Source organism: Heterodontus francisci, unplaced genomic scaffold (genome assembly GCF_036365525.1).
Source record: "Heterodontus francisci isolate sHetFra1 unplaced genomic scaffold, sHetFra1.hap1 HAP1_SCAFFOLD_53, whole genome shotgun sequence".
Taxonomy (NCBI): Eukaryota; Metazoa; Chordata; class Chondrichthyes; order Heterodontiformes; family Heterodontidae; genus Heterodontus; species Heterodontus francisci.
In genome coordinates, this window is record NW_027141851.1 from 8,939,531 (window position 1) to 8,962,601 (window position 23,071).

The following is a 23,071-nucleotide window of genomic DNA, read 5'->3' on the forward strand; positions in this document are numbered from 1 at the left end:
GACACACACCGACACCCAGTAACAAAGACATACACTGACACCAAGTCACAAAGACATACACTGATACCCAGGAACACAGACACACACTGACACCCAGTAACAAAGACATACACTGATACCAAGTCACAAAGACATACAATGATACCCAGTAACACAGACACACACCGACACCCACTAACAAAGACATACACTGACACCCAGTAACAAAGACATGCACTGACACACAGTAACACAGACACACACGGACACCAAGTAACGAAGACACACACTTACACCAAGTAACACAGACACACACTGACACCAAGTAAGACAAACAAACACACTGACACCCAGTAACACAGACGCACACTGACACCTAGTAACAAAGACATACACTGACACCCAGTAACGCAGATACACACTGGGCGGCACAGTCGTGCAGCGGTTAGCACTGAAGCCTCACAGCTCCTGGAACCCGGGTTCGATTCTGGGTACTGCCTGTGCGGAGTTTGCAAGTTCTCCCTGTGTCTGCGTGGGTTTCCTCCATGTGCTCCGGTTTCCTCCCACATGCCAAAGACTTGCAGGTTGGTAGTTTAATTGTCCATTATAAATTGCCCCGAGTATAGGTAGGTGGTCGGGAAATATATAGGGACCGGTGGGGATGTTATTGGAATATGAGATTCGCGTGGGATTAGTATAAATTGTTGGTTGATGGTCGGCACAGACTCGGTTTGCCGAAGGGCCTGTTTCAGTGCTGTGTCTCCAAACTAAACTAAATACTGACACCTAGTGTCACAGACACACACTGACACCCAGGAACACGCACTGAAACACAGGAACACAGACAGACACTGATACCCAGTAACACAGACACACACTGACACCAAGTAACAAAGACATACACTTACAACAAGTAACAAAGACATACACTGATACCCAGGAACACAGACGCACACTTACACCAAGTAACACAGATATACAACTACACCAAGTATTTTGACATACACTTACACCAAGAAACAAAGACATACACTGACACCCAGTAACAAAGAAATCCACTGACACCAAGTAATAAAGACATACACTGATACCAAGTAACACAGACACACACTTACACCAAGTAACAAAGACATACTCTGACACCAAGTCACAAAGACAGACACTGACACCCAGTAACAAAGACATATACTGACACCAAGTCACAAAGACATACACTGATACCCAGTAACAAAGACATACACTGATACCCAGTAAGACAGACACACACTTACACCAAGTAACAAAGACACACACTGATACCCAGTAACACAGACACACACTTACACCAAGTAACAAAGACATACACTGACACCCAGTAACAAAGACATGCACTGACACCCAGTAACACAGACACACACGGACATCAAGTAACAAAGACACACACTTACACCAAGTAACACAGACACACGCTGACACCAAGTAAGACAAACAAACACACTGACACCCAGTAACACAGACACACACTGACACCAAGTAACAAAGACTGACACCCAGTAACAAAGACATACACTGATACCAAGTAACAAAGACATACACTGATACCCAGTAACACAGACACATACTTACACCAAGTAACAAAGACATACACTGACACCAAGTCACAAAGACAGACACTGACACCCAGTAACAAAGACATACACTGACACCAAGTCACAAAGACATACACTGATACCCAGTAACAAAGACATACACTGATACCCAGTAAGACAGACACACACTTACACCAAGTAACAAAGACATACACTGACACCAAGTAACAAAGACATACACTGACACCAAGTAACAGAGACAGATAATTACACCAAGTTACACAGACATACACTTACACCAAGTAACAAAGACATACACTGACACCAAGTCACAGAGACACACACTGACACCCAGTAACACAGACACACACTTACACCAAGTAACAAAGACATACACTGACACCAAGTCACAAAGACAGACACTGACACCCAGTAACAACGCATACACTGACACCAAGTCACAAAGACATACACTGATACCCAGTAACAAAGACATACACTGATACCCAGTGAGACAGACACACCCTTACACCAAGTAACAAAGACATACACTGACACCAATTAACAAAGACATACACTGACACCAAGTCACAAAGACAGACACTGACACCCAGTAACAAAGACATACACTGGCACCAAGTCACAAAGACATACACTGATACCCAGTAACAAAGACATACACTGATACCCAGGAAGACAGACACACACATACACCAAGTAACAAAGACACACACTGATACCCAGTAACACAGACACACACTTACACCAAGTAACAAAGACATACACTGACACCCAGTAACAAAGACATGCACTGACACCCAGTAACACAGACAAACACTGACCCCCAGTAACACAGACACACACTTACACCAAGTAACAAAGATATACACTGACACCAAGTAACAAAGACATACACTGATACCCAGTAACACAGACGCACACTTATACCAAGTAACAAAGACATACAATGACACCAAGTAACAAAGACACACACTGATACCCAGTAACACAGACGCACACTTACACAAAGTAACAAAGACATACACTTACACCAAGTAACACAGACATACACCTACACCAAGTATTTTGACATTCACTTACACCAAGTAACAAAGACATACACTGACACCCAGTAACAAAGAAATCCACTGACACCAAGTAACAAAGACATACACTGACACCCAGGAACAAAGACATACACTTACACCAAGTATTTTGACATACACTGCCACCAAGTAACAAGGACATACACTGATACCCAGTAACACAGACACACACTTACACCAAGTAACAAAGACATACACTGACACCAAGTAACAAAGACATACACAGATACCCAGTAACACAGACGCACACTTACACCAAGTAACAAAGACATACAAAGAACAAAGAACAAAGATAATTACAGCACAGGAACAGGCCCTTCGGCCCTCCAAGCCTGCGCCGATCCAGATCCTCTCTCTAAACATGTCGCCTATTTTCTAAGGTTCTGTATCTCTTTTCTTCCTGCCCATTCATGTATCTGTCTAGATACATCTTAAAAGACTCCATCGTGCCCGCATCTACCACCTCCGCTGGCAATGCGTTCCAGGTGCCCACCACCCTCTGCGTAAAGAACTTTCCACTCATATCCCCCCTAAACTTTTCCCCTTTCACTTTGAACTCGTGTCCTCTAGTAATTGAAACCCCCAGTCTGGGAAAAAGCCTCTTGCTATCCACCCTGTCTATACCTCTCATGATTTTGTACACCTCAATCAGGTCCCCCCTCAACCTCCGTCTTTCTAATGAAAATAATCCTAATCTGCTCAACCTCTCTTCATAGCTAGCGCCCTCCATACCAGGCAACATCCTGGTGAACCTCCTCTGCACCCTCTCCAAAGCATCCACATCCTTTTGATAATGTGGCGACCAGAACTGTACGCAGTATTCCAAATGTGGCCGAACCAAAGTCCTATACAACTGTAACATGACCTGCCAACTCTTGTACTCAATGCCCCGTCCGATGAAGGAAAGCATGCCGTCTGCCTTCTTGACCACTCTATTTACCAGCGTTGCCACCTTCAGGGAACAGTGGACCTGAACACCCAAATGTCTCTGGACATCAATTTTCCCCAGGACTTTTCCATTTACTGTATAGTTCACTCTTGAATTGGATCTTCCAAAATGCATCACCTCGCATTTGCCCTGATTGAACTCCATCTGCCATTTCTCTGCCCAACTCTCCAATCTATCTATATTCTGCTGTATTCTCTGACAGTCCCCTTCACTATCTGCTACTCCACCAATCTTAGTGTCGTCTGCAAATTTGCTAATCAGTCCACCTATACTTTCCTCCAAATCATTAATGTATATCACAACCAACAGTGGTCCCAGCACGGATCCCTGTGGAACACCACTGGTCACACGTCTCCATTTTGAAAAACTCCCTTCTACTGCTACTCTCTGTCTCCTGTTGCCCAGCCAGTTCTTTATCCATCTAGCTAGTACACCTTGGACCCCAAGCGCCTTCACTTTCTCCATCAGCCTGCCATGGGGAACCTTATCAAACGCCTTACTGAAGTCCATGTATATGACATCGACAGCCCTTCCCTCATCAATCAACTTTGTCACTTCCTCAAAGAATTCTATTAAGTTGGTAAGACATGACCTTCCCTGCACAAAACCATGTTGCCTATCACTGATGAGCCCATTTTCTTCCAAATGGGAATAGATCCTATCCCTCAGTATCTTCTCCAGCAGCTTCCCTACCACTGACGTCAGGCTCACCGGTCTATAATTACCTGGATTATCCCTGCTACCCTTCTTAAACAAGGGGACAACATTAGCAATTCTCCAGTCCTCCGGGACCTCACCCGTGTTTAAGGATGCTGCAAAGATATCTGTTAAGGCCCCAGCTATTTTCTCTCTCACTTCCCTCAATAACCTGGGATAGATCCAATCCGGACATGGGGACTTGTCCACCTTAATGCCCTTTAGAATACCCAACACTTCCTCCCTCCTTATGCCGACTTGACCTAGAGTAATCAAACATCTGTTCCTAACCTCAACATCCGTCATGTCCCTCTCCTCGGTGAATACCGATGCAAAGTACTCGTTTAGAATCTCACCCATTTTCTCTGAGTCCAAGCATAACATTCCTCCTTTGTCCTTTAGTGGGCCAATCCTTTCTCTAGTTACCCTCTTTCTCCTTATATATGAATACAAGGCTTTGGGATTTTCCTTAACCCTGTTTGCTAAAGATATTTCATGACCCCTTTCAGCCCTCTTAATTCCTCGTTTCAAATTGGTCCTACATTCCTGATATTCTTTCAAAGCTTCGTCTTTCATCAGCCGCCTAGACCTTATGTATGCTTCCTTTTTCCTCTTAGCTAGTCTCACAATTTCACCTGTCATCCATGGTTCCCTAATCTTGCCATTTCTATCCCTCATTTTCACAGGAACATGTCTCTCCTGCACGCTAATCAACCTCTCTTTAAAAGCCTCCCACATATCACATGTGGATTTACCTTCAAACAGCTGCTCCCAATCTACATTTCCCAGCTCCTGCCGAATTTTGGTGTAGTTGGCCTTCCCCCAATTTAGCACTCTCCCTTTTGGACCACTCTCGTCTTTGTCCATGAGTATTTTAAATCTTACGGAATTGTGATCACTATTCCCAAAGTAGTCCCCTACTGAAACTTCAACAACCTGGCCGGGCTCATTCCCCAACACCAGGTCCAGTATGGCCCCTTCCCGAGTTGGACTATTTACATACTGCTCTAGAAAACCCTCCTGGATGCTCCTTAGAAATTCTGCTCCATCTGGACCTCTAACACTAAGCGAATCCCAGTCAATGTTGGGAAAATTAAAATCTCCTATCACCACCACCCTGTTGCTCCTACATCTTTCCATAATCTGTTTACATATTTGTACCTCTATCTCACGCTCGCTGTTGGGAGGTCTGTAGTACAGCCCCAACATTGTTACCGCACCATTCCTATTTCTGAGTTCTGTTCATATTGCCTCACTGCTCGAGTCCTCCATAGTGCCCTCCTTCAGCACAGCTGTGATATCCTCTTTGACCAGTAATGCAACTCCTCCACCCCTTTTACCTCCCTCTCTATCCCGCCTGAAGCATCGATATCCTGGGATATTTAGTTGCCAATCATGCCCTTCCCTCAACCAAGTCTCAGTAATAGCAATAACATCATACTCCCAGGTACTAATCCAAGCCCTAAGTTCATCTGCCTTACCTACTACACTTCTTGCATTAAAACAAATGCACCTCAGACCACCAGTCCCTTTATATTCATCATCTGCTCCTTGCCTGCTCTTCCCCTTAGTCACACTGACTTCATTATCTAGTTCCTTACAGGCTTTTGTTACTACCTCCTTACTGTCAACTGACCTCAATTGGTTCCCATCCCCCTGCCACATTCGTTTAAACCCTCCCCAACAGCGTTAGCAAAAGCACCTCCATGGACATTGGTTCCAGTCCGGCCCAGGTGTAGACCGTCCAATTTGTAATAGTCCCACCTCCCCCAGAACCGGTCCCAATGTCCCAAAAATCTGAACCCCTCCTTCCTGCACCATCTCTCAAGCCACGCATTCATCCTGACTATTCTTTCATTTTTACTCTGACTATCACGTGGCACTGGTAGTAATCCTGAGATTACTACCTTTGAGGTCCTACTTTTTAACTTGGCTCCTAACTCCCTAAACTCTGCATGAAGGACCTCATCCCGTTTTTTACCTATATCATTAGTGCCTATGTGCACAATGACAACTGGCTGTTCACCCTCCCCCTTTAGAATGTTCTGCAGCCTATCTGAGACGTCCCTGACCCGTGCACCTGGGAGGCAACATACCATTCGGGAGCCTCGTTTTCGACCACAGAACCGCCTATCTACTCCCCTTACAATCGAATCCCCTACGACTATAGCCCTTCCACTCTTTTTCCCGCCCTTCGGAACAGCAGAGCCATCCACGGTGCCATGGACCTGGCTACTGCTGCCTTCCCCTGGTGAGCCATCTCCCTCAACAGTATCCAAAACGGTATACTTGTTTTGGAGGGAGATGACCGCAGGGGACTCCTGCGCTGCCTTCCTGCTCTTTCTCTGCCTTTTGGTCACCCATTCCATTTCTCCCTCAGCAATCCTAATCTGCGGTGTGACCAATTCACTAAACGTGCTATCCACGACCTCCTCAGCATCGCGCACGCTCCAAAGTGAGTCCATCCGCAGCTCGAGAGCCGTCATGCGGTCTAACAAGAGCTGCAGCTGGACACACCTCCTGCACGTGAAGGAGTCAGGGACATCAGCCATGTCCCTGAGCTCCCACATTGAGCAAGAGGAGCATGATACGGGTCTGAGATCTCCTGCCATTTTTAATCTTAAGTTTAAACTTAGTTAAATGAAAAAGGAACGAAAAGTTTTTACAATTACAATAAAACCAGAGAAATCGAAAAAGCCTTACCTTATAAACACCCCACCGAGTCCTTTTTTTTGGTTAGAGGAGGAGGGCGGGTGGGAGACACTACAAGTGTGGTGTCTTGGGTTCAGAAACCGCCCAAATATATAGTGTTTTACTTACCCAGCAGCCCCCTGGCCTCCGCCGAAAAACAAAAGGAAATTAAATTTACTTTCAAACGGACTTTCCCAGCTGCTGACTCGCTCACACGCTGCTCCCGAAAAAGCTGCTGCACTGAAAGACACACACTTACACCATGTAACACAGACATCCACTTACACCAAGTATTTTGACATACACTTACACCAAGTAACAAAGACATACACTGACACCCAGCAACAAAGAAATCCACTCACAACAAGTCACAAACACATACACTGACACCAACTGACAAAGACAGACACTTACACCAAGTAACAAAGACAAACACTGAGACCCAGGAACACAGACACACACTGACACCAAGTAACAAAGACACATAATTATACCAAGTAACAAAAACATACACTGACAAGAAATAACAAAGACACACACTTACACCAAGTAACACAGACATACACTGACACCAAGTAACAAAGACAGGCAATTACAACAAGTAACAAAGACATACACTTACACCAAGCATTTTGACAGACACTGACACCAAGTAACAAAGACATACACTGATACCCAGTAACACAGACACACACTTACACCAAGTAACAAAGACGTACACTGGCACCAAGTCACAAAGACACACACTGACACCCAGTAACAAAGACATACACTGACACGAAGTATCAAAGACATACACGGATACCCAGTAATACAGACACACACTTAAACCAAGTTACAAAGACATACACTGACACCAAGTCACAAAGACACACACTGACAGCCAGTAACAAAGACATACACTGACACCAAGTCACAAAGACATACACTGATACCCAGTAACAAAGGCATACACTGATACCCAGTAACACAGACGCACACTTACACCAAGTAACAAAGACATACACTTACACCAAGTAACACAGACATACACTTACACCAAGTATTTTGACATACACTTACAACAAGTAACAAAGACATACACTGACACCCAGTAACAAAGACATCCACTGACAACAAGTCACAAACACATACACTGACACCAAGTAACAAAGACATACACTTGCACCAAGTAACAAAGACATAAACTGACACCAAGTAACAAAGACATACACTGATACCCAGTATCACAGACACACACTTACACCAAGTAACAAAGACATACACTGACACCAAGTCACAAAGACACACACCGACACCCAGTAACAAAGACATACACTGACACCAAGTCACAAAGACATACACTGATACCCAGGAACACAGACACACACTGACACCCAGTAACAAAGACATACACTGATACCAAGTAACAAAGACATACACTAATACCCAGTAACACAGACACACACTGACACCCAGTAACAAAGACATACACTGATACCAAGTCACAAAGACATACACTGATACCCAGTAACACAGACACACACTTGCACCAAGTAACAAAGACATACACTGACACCAAGTCACAAAGACAGACACTGACACCCAGTAACAAAGACATACACTTACACCAAGTAACAGAGACAGACAATTACACCAAGTAACACAGACACACACTTACACCAAGTAACAAAGACATACACTGACACCAAGTCACAGAGACACACGCTGACACCCAGTAACAAAGACACACACTTACACCAAGTAACAAAGACATACACTGACACCAAGTCACAAAGACAGACACTGACACCCAGTAACAAAGACATACACTGACACCAAGTCACAAAGACATACACTGATACCCAGTAACAAAGACATACACTGATACCCAGTAAGACAGACACACACTTACACCAAGTAACAAAGACATACACTGACACCAAGTAACAAAGACATACACTGACACCAAGTCACAAAGACAGACACTGACACCCAGTAACAAAGACATACACTGACACCAGGTCACAAAGACATACACTGATACCCAGTAACAAAGACATACGCTGATACCCAGTAAGACAGACACACACATACACCAAGTAACAAAGACACACACAGATACCCAGTACACAGACACCCACTTACACCAAGTAACAAAGACATACACTGACACCAAGTAACAAAGACATACACTGACACCAAGTCACAAAGACAGACACTGACACCCAGTAACAAAGACATACACTGACACCAAGTCACAAAGACATACACTGATACCCAGTAACAAAGACATACACTGATACCCAGTAAGACAGACACACACATACAACAAGTAACAAAGACACACACTGATACCCAGTAACACAGACACCCGCTTACACCAAGTAACAAAGACATACACTGACACCAAGTAACAAAGACATACACTGACACCCAGTAACATAGACATGCACTGACACCCAGTAACACAGACACACACTGACCCCCAGTAACACAGACACACACTTGCACCAAGTAACAAAGACATACACTGACACCAAGTAAAAAAGACATAGACTGATACCCAGTAACACTTACGCACACTTATACCAAGTAACAAAGACATACAATGAAACCAAGTAACAAAGACATACACTGATACCCAGTAACACAGACGCACACTTACACAAAGTAACAAAGACATACACTTACACCAAGTAACAAATACATACACTTACACCAATTAACAAATACATACACTTACACCAAGTAACACAGACATACACTGATACCCAGTATCACAGACACACACTTACACCAAGTAACAAAGACATACACTGACCACCAAGTCACAAAGACATACACTGATACCCAGGAACACAGACACACACTGACACCCAGTAACAAAGACATACACTGATACCAAGTAACAAAGACATACACTAATACCCAGTAACACAGACACACACTGACACCCAGTAACAAAGACATACACTGATACCAAGTCACAAAGACATACACTGATACCCAGTAACACAGACACACACTTGCACCAAGTAACAAAGACATACACTGACACCAAGTCACAAAGACAGACACTGACACCCAGTAACAAAGACATACACTTACACCAAGTAACAGAGACAGACAATTACACCAAGTAACACAGACACACACTTACACCAAGTAACAAAGTCATACACTGACACCAAGTCACAGAGACACACACTGACACCCAGTAACACAGACACACACTTACACCAAGTAACAAAGACATACACTGACACCAAGTCACAAAGACAGACACTGACACCCAGTAACAAAGCCATACACTGACACCAAGTCACAAAGACATACACTGATACCCAGTAAGACAGACACACACTTACACCAAGTAACAAAGACATACACTGACACCAAGTAACAAAGACATACACTGACACCAAGTCACAAAGACAGACACTGATACCCAGTAACAAAGACATACACTGACACCAAGTCACAAAGACATACACTGATACCCAGTAACAAAGACATACACTGATACCCAGTAAGACAGACACACACATACACCAAGTAACAAAGACACACACTGATACCCAGTAACACAGACAACCACTTACACCAAGTAACAAATACATACACTGACACCAAGTAACAAACACATACACTGACACCCAGTAACAAAGACATCCACTGACACCCAGTAACACAGACACACACTGACCCCCAGTAACACAGACACACACTTACACCAAGTAACAAAGACATACACTGACACCAAGTAAAAAAGACATACACTGATACCCAGTAACACATACGCACACTTATACCAAGTAACAAAGACATACAATGACACCAAGTGACAAAGGCATACACTGATACCCACTAACACAGACGCACACTTACACAAAGTAACAAAGACATACACTTACACCAAGAAACAAATACATACACTGACACCAAGTAACAAAGACATACACTTACACCAAGTAACAAAGACAGACAATTACACCAAGTAACAAAGACATACACTGACACCAAGTCACAAAGACAGACACTGACACCCAGTAACAAAGACATACACTGACACCAAGTCACAAAGACATACACTGATACCCAGTAACAAAGACATACGCTGATACCCAGTAAGACAGACACACACATACACCAAGTAACAAAGACACACACAGATACCCAGTACACAGACACCCACTTACACCAAGTAACAAAGACATACACTGACACCAAGTAACAAAGACATACACTGACACCAAGTCACAAAGACAGACACTGACACCCAGTAACAAAGACATACACTGACACCAAGTCACAAAGACATACACTGATACCCAGTAACAAAGACATACACTGATACCCAGTAAGACAGACACACACATACAACAAGTAACAAAGACACACACTGATACCCAGTAACACAGACACCCGCTTACACCAAGTAACAAAGACATACACTGACACCAAGTAACAAAGACATACACTGATACCCAGTAACACAGACGCACACTTACACAAAGTAACAAAGACATACACTTACACCAAGTAACAAATACATACACTTACACCAATTAACAAATACATACACTTACACCAAGTAACACAGACATACACTGATACCCAGTATCACAGACACACACTTACACCAAGTAACAAAGACATACACTGACCACCAAGTCACAAAGACATACACTGATACCCAGGAACACAGACACACACTGACACCCAGTAACAAAGACATACACTGATACCAAGTAACAAAGACATACACTAATACCCAGTAACACAGACACACACTGACACCCAGTAACAAAGACATACACTGATACCAAGTCACAAAGACATACACTGATACCCAGTAACACAGACACACACTTGCACCAAGTAACAAAGACATACACTGACACCAAGTCACAAAGACAGACACTGACACCCAGTAACAAAGACATACACTTACACCAAGTAACAGAGACAGACAATTACACCAAGTAACACAGACACACACTTACACCAAGTAACAAAGTAATACACTGACACCAAGTCACAGAGACACACACTGACACCCAGTAACACAGACACACACTTACACCAAGTAACAAAGACATACACTGACACCAAGTCACAAAGACAGACACTGACACCCAGTAACAAAGCCATACACTGACACCAAGTCACAAAGACATACACTGATACCCAGTAAGACAGACACACACTTACACCAAGTAACAAAGACATACACTGACACCAAGTAACAAAGACATACACTGACACCAAGTCACAAAGACAGACACTGATACCCAGTAACAAAGACATACACTGACACCAAGTCACAAAGACATACACTGATACCCAGTAACAAAGACATACACTGATACCCAGTAAGACAGACACACACATACACCAAGTAACAAAGACACACACTGATACCCAGTAACACAGACAACCACTTACACCAAGTAACAAATACATACACTGACACCAAGTAACAAACACATACACTGACACCCAGTAACAAAGACATCCACTGACACCCAGTAACACAGACACACACTGACCCCCAGTAACACAGACACACACTTACACCAAGTAACAAAGACATACACTGACACCAAGTAAAAAAGACATACACTGATACCCAGTAACACATACGCACACTTATACCAAGTAACAAAGACATACAATGACACCAAGTGACAAAGGCATACACTGATACCCACTAACACAGACGCACACTTACACAAAGTAACAAAGACATACACTTACACCAAGAAACAAATACATACACTGACACCAAGTAACAAAGACATACACTTACACCAAGTAACAAAGACAGACAATTACACCAAGTAACAAAGACATACACTTACACCTAGTATTTTGACAAACACTTACACCAAGTAACAAAGACATACACTGACACCCAGTAACTAAGAAATACAATGACACCAAGTCACAAACACATACACTGTCACCAAGTAACAAAGACATACACTTGCACCCAGTAACAAAGACATACATTGATACCCAGTAAAACAGACACACACTGACACCCAGTTAGAAACACACAATGACCCCCAGTAACACAGACATACACTGACCCCCAGTAACACAGGCACACACGTACACCAAGTACAAAGACATACACTGACACAAAGTCACAAAGACATACACTGATACCCAGTCACATAGACATACACTGATACCCAGTAACACAGACGCACACTTACACCAAGTAACAAAGACATACACTTACACCAAGTAACAAAGACACATACTTACACCAAGTAACACAGACATACACTGACACCAAGTAACAAAGACATACACTTACACCAAGTAACAAAGACAGACAATTACACCAAGTAACAAAGACATACACTTACACCAAGTAACAAAGACAGACACTGACACCAAGTAACAAAGACATACACAGATACCCAGTAACACAGACGCACACTTACACCAAGTAACAAAGACATACACTTACACCAAGTAACACAGACATACACTTACACCAAGTATTTTGACATACACTTACACCAAGTAACAAAGACATACATTGATACCCAGTAACACAGACACAAACTTACACCAAGTAACAAAGACGTACACTGGCACCAATTCACAAAGACACACACTGACACCCAGTAACAAAGACATACACTGACACCAAGTCACAAAGACATACACTGATACCCGGTAACAAAGACATACACTGATACCCAGTAACACAGACACACACATACAACAAGTAACAAAGACATCCACTGACACCAAGTAACAAAGGCATACACTGATACCCAGTAACACAGACGCACACTTACACCTCGTAACAAAGACATACACTGACACCCAGTAACAAAGACATCCACTGACAACAAGTCACAAACACATACACTGACACCAAGTAACAAAGACATACACTTACATCAAGTAACAAAGACATAAACTGACACCAAGTAACAAAGACATACACTGACACCCAGTAACTAAGACATACAATGACACCAAGTCACAAACACAAACACTGACACCAAGTAAAAAAGACATACACTTACACGAAGTAACAGAGACAGACAATTACACCAAGTAACAAAGACATACACTTACACCAAGAATTTGACATACACTGACACTAAGTATCAAAGACATACACTGACACCAAGTCACAAAGACACACACTGACACCCAGTAACAAAGACATACACTGACACCAAGTCACAAAGACATACACAGATACCCAGTAACAAAGACATACACTGATACCCAGTAACACAGATACACACATACAAAATGTAACAAAGACATACACTGACACCAAGTAACAAAGGCATACACTGATACCCAGTAACACAGACGCACACTTACACCACGTAACAAAGACATACACTGACACCCAGTAACAAACACATCCACTGACAACAAGTCACAAACACATACACAGATACCCAGTAACAAAGACATACACTGATACCCAGTAACACAGATACACACATACAAAATGTAACAAAGACATACACTGACACCAAGTAACAAAGGCATACACTGATACCCAGTAACACAGACGCACACTTACACCAAGTAACAAAGACATACACTTACACCAAGTAACACAGACATACACTTACACCAAGTATTTTGACATACACTTCCACCAAGTAACAAAGACGTACACTGACAGCAAGTAACAAAGACATACACTGATACCCAGTAACACAGACACACACTTACACCAAGTAACAAAGACGTACACTGGCACCAAGTCACAAAGACACACACTGACACCCAGTAAAAAAGACATACACTGACACCAAGTATCAAAGACATACACTGATACCCAGTAACACAGACACACACTTACACCAAGTAACAAAGACATACACTGACACCAAGTCACAAAGACACACACTGATTCCCAGTAACAAAGGCATACACTGACACCAAGTCACAAAGACATACACTGATGCCCAGTAACAATGTCATACACTGATACCCAGTAACACAGACGCACACTTACACCAAGTAACAAAGACATACACTGACACCAAGTCTCAAAGACATACACTGATACCCAGTAACAAAGACATACACTGATACCCAGTAACACAGACGCACACTTACACCAAGTAACAAAGACATACACTTACACCAAGTAACACAGACATACACTTACACCAAGTATTTTGACATACACTTACACCAATTAACAAAGACATACACTGACACCCAGTAGCAAAGACATCCACTGACAACAAGTCACAAACACATACACTGACACCAAGTAACAAAGACATACACTTACACCAAGTAACAAAGACATAAACTGACACCAAGTAACAAAGACATACACTGATACCCAGTAACACAGACGCACACTTACACCAAGTAACAAAGACATACACTTACACCAAGTAACACAGACATACACTTACACCAAGTATTTTGACATACACTTACACGAATTAACGAAGACATACACTGACACCAAGTAACAAAGACATACACTTACACCAAGTAACAAAGACATAAACTGACACCAAGTAACTAAGACATACACTTACACCAAGTAACAAAGACATAAACTGACACCAAGTAACAAAGACATACACTGACACCCAGTAACTAAGACATACAATGACACCAAGTCACAAACACAAACACTGACACCAAGTAAAAAAGACATACACTTACACCAAGTAACAAAGACATACAATGACACCAAGTAACAAAGACATACACTGATACCCAGTAACACAGACGCACACTTACACAAAGTAACAAAGACATACACTTACACCAAGTAACAAATACATACACTTACACCAAGTAACACAGACATACACTGATACCCAGTATCAGAGACACACACTTACACCAAGTAACAAAGACATACACTGACCACCAAGTCTCAAAGACACACACCGACACCCAGTAACAAAGACATACACTGACACCAAGTCACAAAGACATACACTGATACCCAGGAACACAGACACACACTGACACCCAGTAACAAAGACATACACTGATACCAAGTAACAAAGACATACACTAATACCCAGTAACACAGACACACACTGACACACAGTAACAAAGACATACACTGATACCAATTCACAAAGACATACACTGATACCCAGTAACACAGACACACACTTGCACCAAGTAACAAAGACATAAACTGACACATAGTAACAAAGACATACACTGACACCCAGTAACTAAGACATACAATGACACCAAGTCACAAACACAAACACTGACACCAAGTAAAAAAGACATACACTTACACGAAGTAACAGAGACAGACAATTACACCAAGTAACAAAGACATACACTTACACCAAGAATTTTGACATACACTGACACTAAGTATCAAAGACATACACTGACACCAAGTCACAAAGACACACACTGACACCCAGTAACAAAGACATACACTGACACCAAGTCACAAAGACATACACAGATACCCAGTAACAAAGACATACACTGATACCCAGTAACACAGATACACACATACAAAATGTAACAAAGACATACACTGACACCAAGTAACAAAGGCATACACTGATACCCAGTAACACAGACGCACACTTACACCACGTAACAAAGACATACACTGACACCCAGTAACAAACACATCCACTGACAACAAGTCACAAACACATACACAGATACCCAGTAACAAAGACATACACTGATACCCAGTAACACAGATACACACATACAAAATGTAACAAAGACATACACTGACACCAAGTAACAAAGGCATACACTGATACACAGTAACACAGACGCACACTTACACCAAGTAACAAAGACATACACTTACACCAAGTAACACAGACATACACTTACACCAAGTATTTTGACACACACTTCCACCAAGTAACAAAGACGTACACTGACAGCAAGTAACAAAGACATACACTGACACCAAGTCACAAAGACACACACTGACTCCCAGTAACAAAGACATACACTGACACCAAGTCACAAAGACATACACTGATGCCCAGTAACAATGTCATACACTGATACCCAGTAACACAGACACACACTTACACCAAGTAACAAAGACATACACTGACACCAAGTCACAAAGACACACACTGACTCCCAGTAACAAAGACACACACTGACACCAATTCACAAAGACATACACTGATGCCCAGTAACAATGTCATACACTGATACCCAGTAACACAGACGCACACTTACACCATGTAACAAAGACATACACTGACACCAAGTCTCAAAAACATACACTGATACCCAGTAACAAAGACATACACTGATACCCAGTAACACAGACACGCACTTACACCAAGTAACAAAGACATACACTTACACCAAGTAACACAGACATACACTTACACCAAGTATTTTGACATACACTTACACCAATTAACAAAGACATACACTGACACCCAGTAGCAAAGACATCCACTGACAACAAGTCACAAACACATACACTGACACCAAGTAACAAAGACATACACTTACACCAAGTAACAAAGACATAAACTGACACCAAGTAACAAAGACATACACTGATACCCAGTAACACAGACGCACACTTACACCAAGTAACAAAGACATACACTTACACCAGGTAACACAGACATACACTTACACCAAGTATTTTGACATACACTTACTCGAATTAACGAAGACATACACTGACACCAAGTAACAAAGACATACACTTACACCAAGTAACAAAGACATAAACTGACACCAAGTAACAAAGACATACACTTACACCAAGTAACAAAGACATAAACTGACACCAAGTAACAAAGACATACACTGACACCCAGTAACTAAGACATACAATGACACCAAGTCACAAACACAAACGCTGACACCAAGTCAAAAAGACATACACTTACACCAAGTAACAAAGACATACAATGACACCAAGTAACAAAGACATACACTGATACCCAGTAACACAGACGCACACTTACACAAAGTAACAAAGACATACACTTACACCAAGTAACAAATACATACACTTACACCAAGTAACACAGACATACACTGATACCCAGTATCAGAGACACACACTTACACCAAGTAACAAAGACATACACTGACCACCAAGTCTCAAAGACACACACCGACACCCAGTAACAAAGACATACACTGACACCAAGTCACAAAGACATACACTGATACCCAGGAACACAGACACACACTGACACCCAGTAACAAAGACATACACTGATACCAAGTAACAAAGACATACACTAATACCCAGTAACACAGACACACACTGACACACAGTAACAGAGACATACACTGATACCAATTCACAAAGACATACACTGATACCCAGTAACACAGACACACACTTGCACCAAGTAACAAAGACATAAACTGACACATAGTAACAAAGACATACACTGACACCCAGTAACTAAGACATACAATGACACCAAGTCACAAACACAAACACTGACACCAAGTAAAAAAGACATACACTTACACGAAGTAACAGAGACAGACAATTACACCAAGTAACAAAGACATACACTTACACCAAGAATTTTGACATACACTGACACTAAGTATCAAAGACATACACTGACACCAAGTCACAAAGACACACACTGACACCCAGTAACAAAGACATACACTGACACCAAGTCACAAAGACATACACAGATACCCAGTAACAAAGACATACACTGATACCCAGTAACACAGATACACACATACAAAATGTAACAAAGACATACACTGACACCAAGTAACAAAGGCATACACTGATACCCAGTAACACAGACGCACACTTACACCACGTAACAAAGACATACACTGACACCCAGTAACAAACACATCCACTGACAACAAGTCACAAACACATACACAGATACCCAGTAACAAAGACATACACTGATACCCAGTAACACAGATACACACATACAAAATGTAACAAAGACATACACTGACACCAAGTAACAAAGGCATACACTGATACACAGTAACACAGACGCACACTTACACCAAGTAACAAAGACATACACTTACACCAAGTAACACAGACATACACTTACACCAAGTATTTTGACACACACTTCCACCAAGTAACAAAGACGTACACTGACAGCAAGTAACAAAGACATACACTGACACCAATTCACAAAGACACACACTGACTCCCAGTAACAAAGACATACACTGACACCAAGTCACAAAGACATACACTGATGCCCAGTAACAATGTCATACACTGATACCCAGTAACACAGACACACACTTACACCAAGTAACAAAGACATACACTGACACTAAGTCACAAAGACACACACTGACTCCCAGTAACAAAGACATACACTGACACCAATTCACAAAGACATACACTGATGCCCAGTAACAATGTCATACACTGATACCCAGTAACACAGACGCACACTTACACCATGTAACAAAGACATACACTGACACCAAGTCTCAAAGACATACACTGATACCCAGTAACAAAGACATACACTGATACCCAGTAACACAGACGCTCACTTACACCAAGTAACAAAGACATACACTTACACCAAGTAACACAGACATACACTTACACCAAGTATTTTGACATACACTTACACCAATTAACAAAGACATACACTGAAACCCAGTAACAAAGACATCCACTGACAACAAGTCACAAAGACAGACACTGACACCCAGTAACAAAGACATACACTGACACCAAGTCACAAAGACATACACTGATACCCAGTAACAAAGACAAACACTGATACCCAGTAAGACAGACACACACTTACACCAAGTAACAAAGACACACACTGATACCCAGTAACACAGACACACACTTACACCAAGTAACAAAGACATACACTGACACCCAGTAACAAAGACATGCACTGACACCCAGTAACACAGACACACACGGACACCAAGTAACAAAAACACACACTTACACCAAGTAACACAGACACACACTGACACCAAGTAAGACAAACAAACACACAGACACCCAGTAACACACGACACACACTGACACCTAGTAACATAGACATACACTGACACCCAGTAACACAGATACATACTGGGCGGCACAGTGGTGCAGTGGTTAGCACTGAAGCCTCACAGCTCCAGGGAACCGGTTCGATTCTGGGTACTGCCTGTGCGGAGTTTGCAGGTTCTCCCTGTGTTTGCGTGGGTTTCCTCCGTGTGCTCCGGTTTCCTCCCACATGCCAAAGACTTGCAGGTTGGTAGGTTAATTGGCCATTATAAATTGCCCCTAGTATAGGTAGGTGGTCGGGAAATATATAGGGACAGATGGGGATTTTATTGGAATATGGGATTCGTGTAGGATTAGTATAAATTGTTGGTTGATGGTCGGCACAGAATCGGTGGGCCCAAGGGCCTGTTTCAGTGCTGCATCTCAAAACTAAACTAAATACTGACACCTAGTGTCACAGACACACACTGACACCCAGTAACACGCACTGATGCACAGGAACACAGACATGCAGTGATACACAGTAACACAGACAGACACTGATACCCAGTAACACAGACACACACTGACACCAAGTAACAAAGACATGCACTTACAACAAGTAACATAGATATACACTGAAAACCTGTAACACAGACGCACACTTACACCAAGTAAAAAAGACATACACTGACACCCAGTAACAAAGAAATCCACTGACACCAAGTAACAAAGACATACACTGATACCCAGGAACAAAGACATGACACCAAGTAACAAAGACATATACTGACACCAAGTCACAAAGACACACACTGACACCCAGTAACAAAGACATACACTGATACCAAGTCACAAAGACATACACTGATACCCAGTCAAACAGACACACACTTACACCAAGTAACACAGACATACACTGACACCAAGTAACAAAGACATACACTGATACCCAGTAACACAGACACACACTTACACCAAGTAACAAAGACAGACACTGATACCCAGTAACACAGACACACACTTACACCAAGTAACAAAGACATACACTGACACCCAGTAACAAAGACATACACTGACACCCAGTAACACAGACACACACGGACACCAAGTAACAAAGACACGCACTTACACCAAGTAACACAGACACACACTGACACCCAGTAACACAGACATACACTGATACCCAGTAACACAGACACACACTTACACCAAGTAACAAAGACATGCACTGATACCCAGTAACACAGACACACACTTACACCAAGTAACACAGACATGCACTGACACCAAGTAACAAAGACATACACTGATACCCAGGAAGACAGACACACACTTACACCAAGTAACACAGACACACACTTACACCAAGTAACAAAGACATACAATTACACGAAGTAACACAGACACACACTTACACCAAGTCACACAGACACACACTGACACCAAGTAACAAAGACACAATCTTACACCAAGTGACACAGACATACACTGACAACAAGTAACAAAGACATACACTGATTCCCAGTAACACAGACACACACATACACCAAGTAACACAGACATACACTGACACCAAGTAACAAAGACATACAATTACACCAAGTAACAAAGACACACACTTACACCAAGTAACAAAGACAGACACTGACACCAAGTAACAAAGACATACACTGACACCAAGTAACAAAGACATACACTGATACCCAGGAACACAGACACACACTGACACCCAGTAACAAAGACATACACTGATACCAAGTCACAAAGACATACACCGATACCCAGTAACACAGACACACACTGACACCCAGTAACAAAGACATGCACTTACACCCAGTAACAGAGCCAGACAATTACACCAAGTAACAAAGACATACACTGATACCATGTCACAAAGACACACACTGACACCCAGTAACAAAGACATACACTGACACCAAGTCACAAAGACATACACTGATGCCCAGTAACAATGTCATACACTGATACCCAGTAACACAGACGCACACTTACACCAAGTAACAAAGACATACACTGATACCAAGTCTCAAAGACATACACTGATACCCAGTAACATAGACATACACTGATACCCAGTAACACAGACGCTCACTTACACCAAGTAACAAAGACATACACTTACACCAAGTAACACAGACATACACTTACACCAAGTATTTTGACATACACTTACACCAATTAACAAAGACATACACTGATACCAAGTAACACAGACACACACTTACACCAAGTAACAAAGACATACACTGATACCAAGTCACAAAGACGGACACTGACACCCAGTAACAAAGACATACACTGACACCAAGTCACAAAGACATACACTGATACCCAGTAACAAAGACATACACTGATACCCAGTAAGACAGACACACACTTACACCAAGTAACAAAGACACACACTGATACCCAGTAACACAGACACACACTTACACCAAGTAACAAAGACATACACTGACACCCAGTAACAAAGACATGCACTGACACCCAGTAACACAGACACACACGGACACCAAGTAACAAAAACACACACTTACACCAAGTAACACAGACACACACTGACACCAAGTAAGACAAACAAACACACAGACACCCAGTAACACGCGACACACACTGACACCTAGTAACATAGACATACACTGACACCCAGTAACACAGATACACACTGGGCGGCACAGTGGTGCAGTGGTTAGCACTGAAGCCTCACAGCTCCAGGGAACCGGTTCGATTCTGGGTACTGCCTGTGCGGAGTTTGCAGGTTCTCCCTGTGTTTGCGTGGGTTTCCTCCGTGTGCTCCGGTTTCCTCCCACATGCCAAAGACTTGCAGGTTGGTAGGTTAATTGGCCATTATAAATTGCCCCTAGTATAGGTAGGTGGTCGGGAAATATATAGGGACCGGTGGGGATTTTATTGGAATATGGGATTCGTGTAGGATTAGTATAAATTGTTGGTTGATGGTCGGCACAGAATCGGTGGGCCCAAGGGCCTGTTTCAGTGCTGCATCTCAAAACTAAACTAAATACTGACACCTAGTGTCACAGACACACACTGACACCCAGTAACACGCACTGATGCACAGGAACACAGACATGCAGTGATACACAGT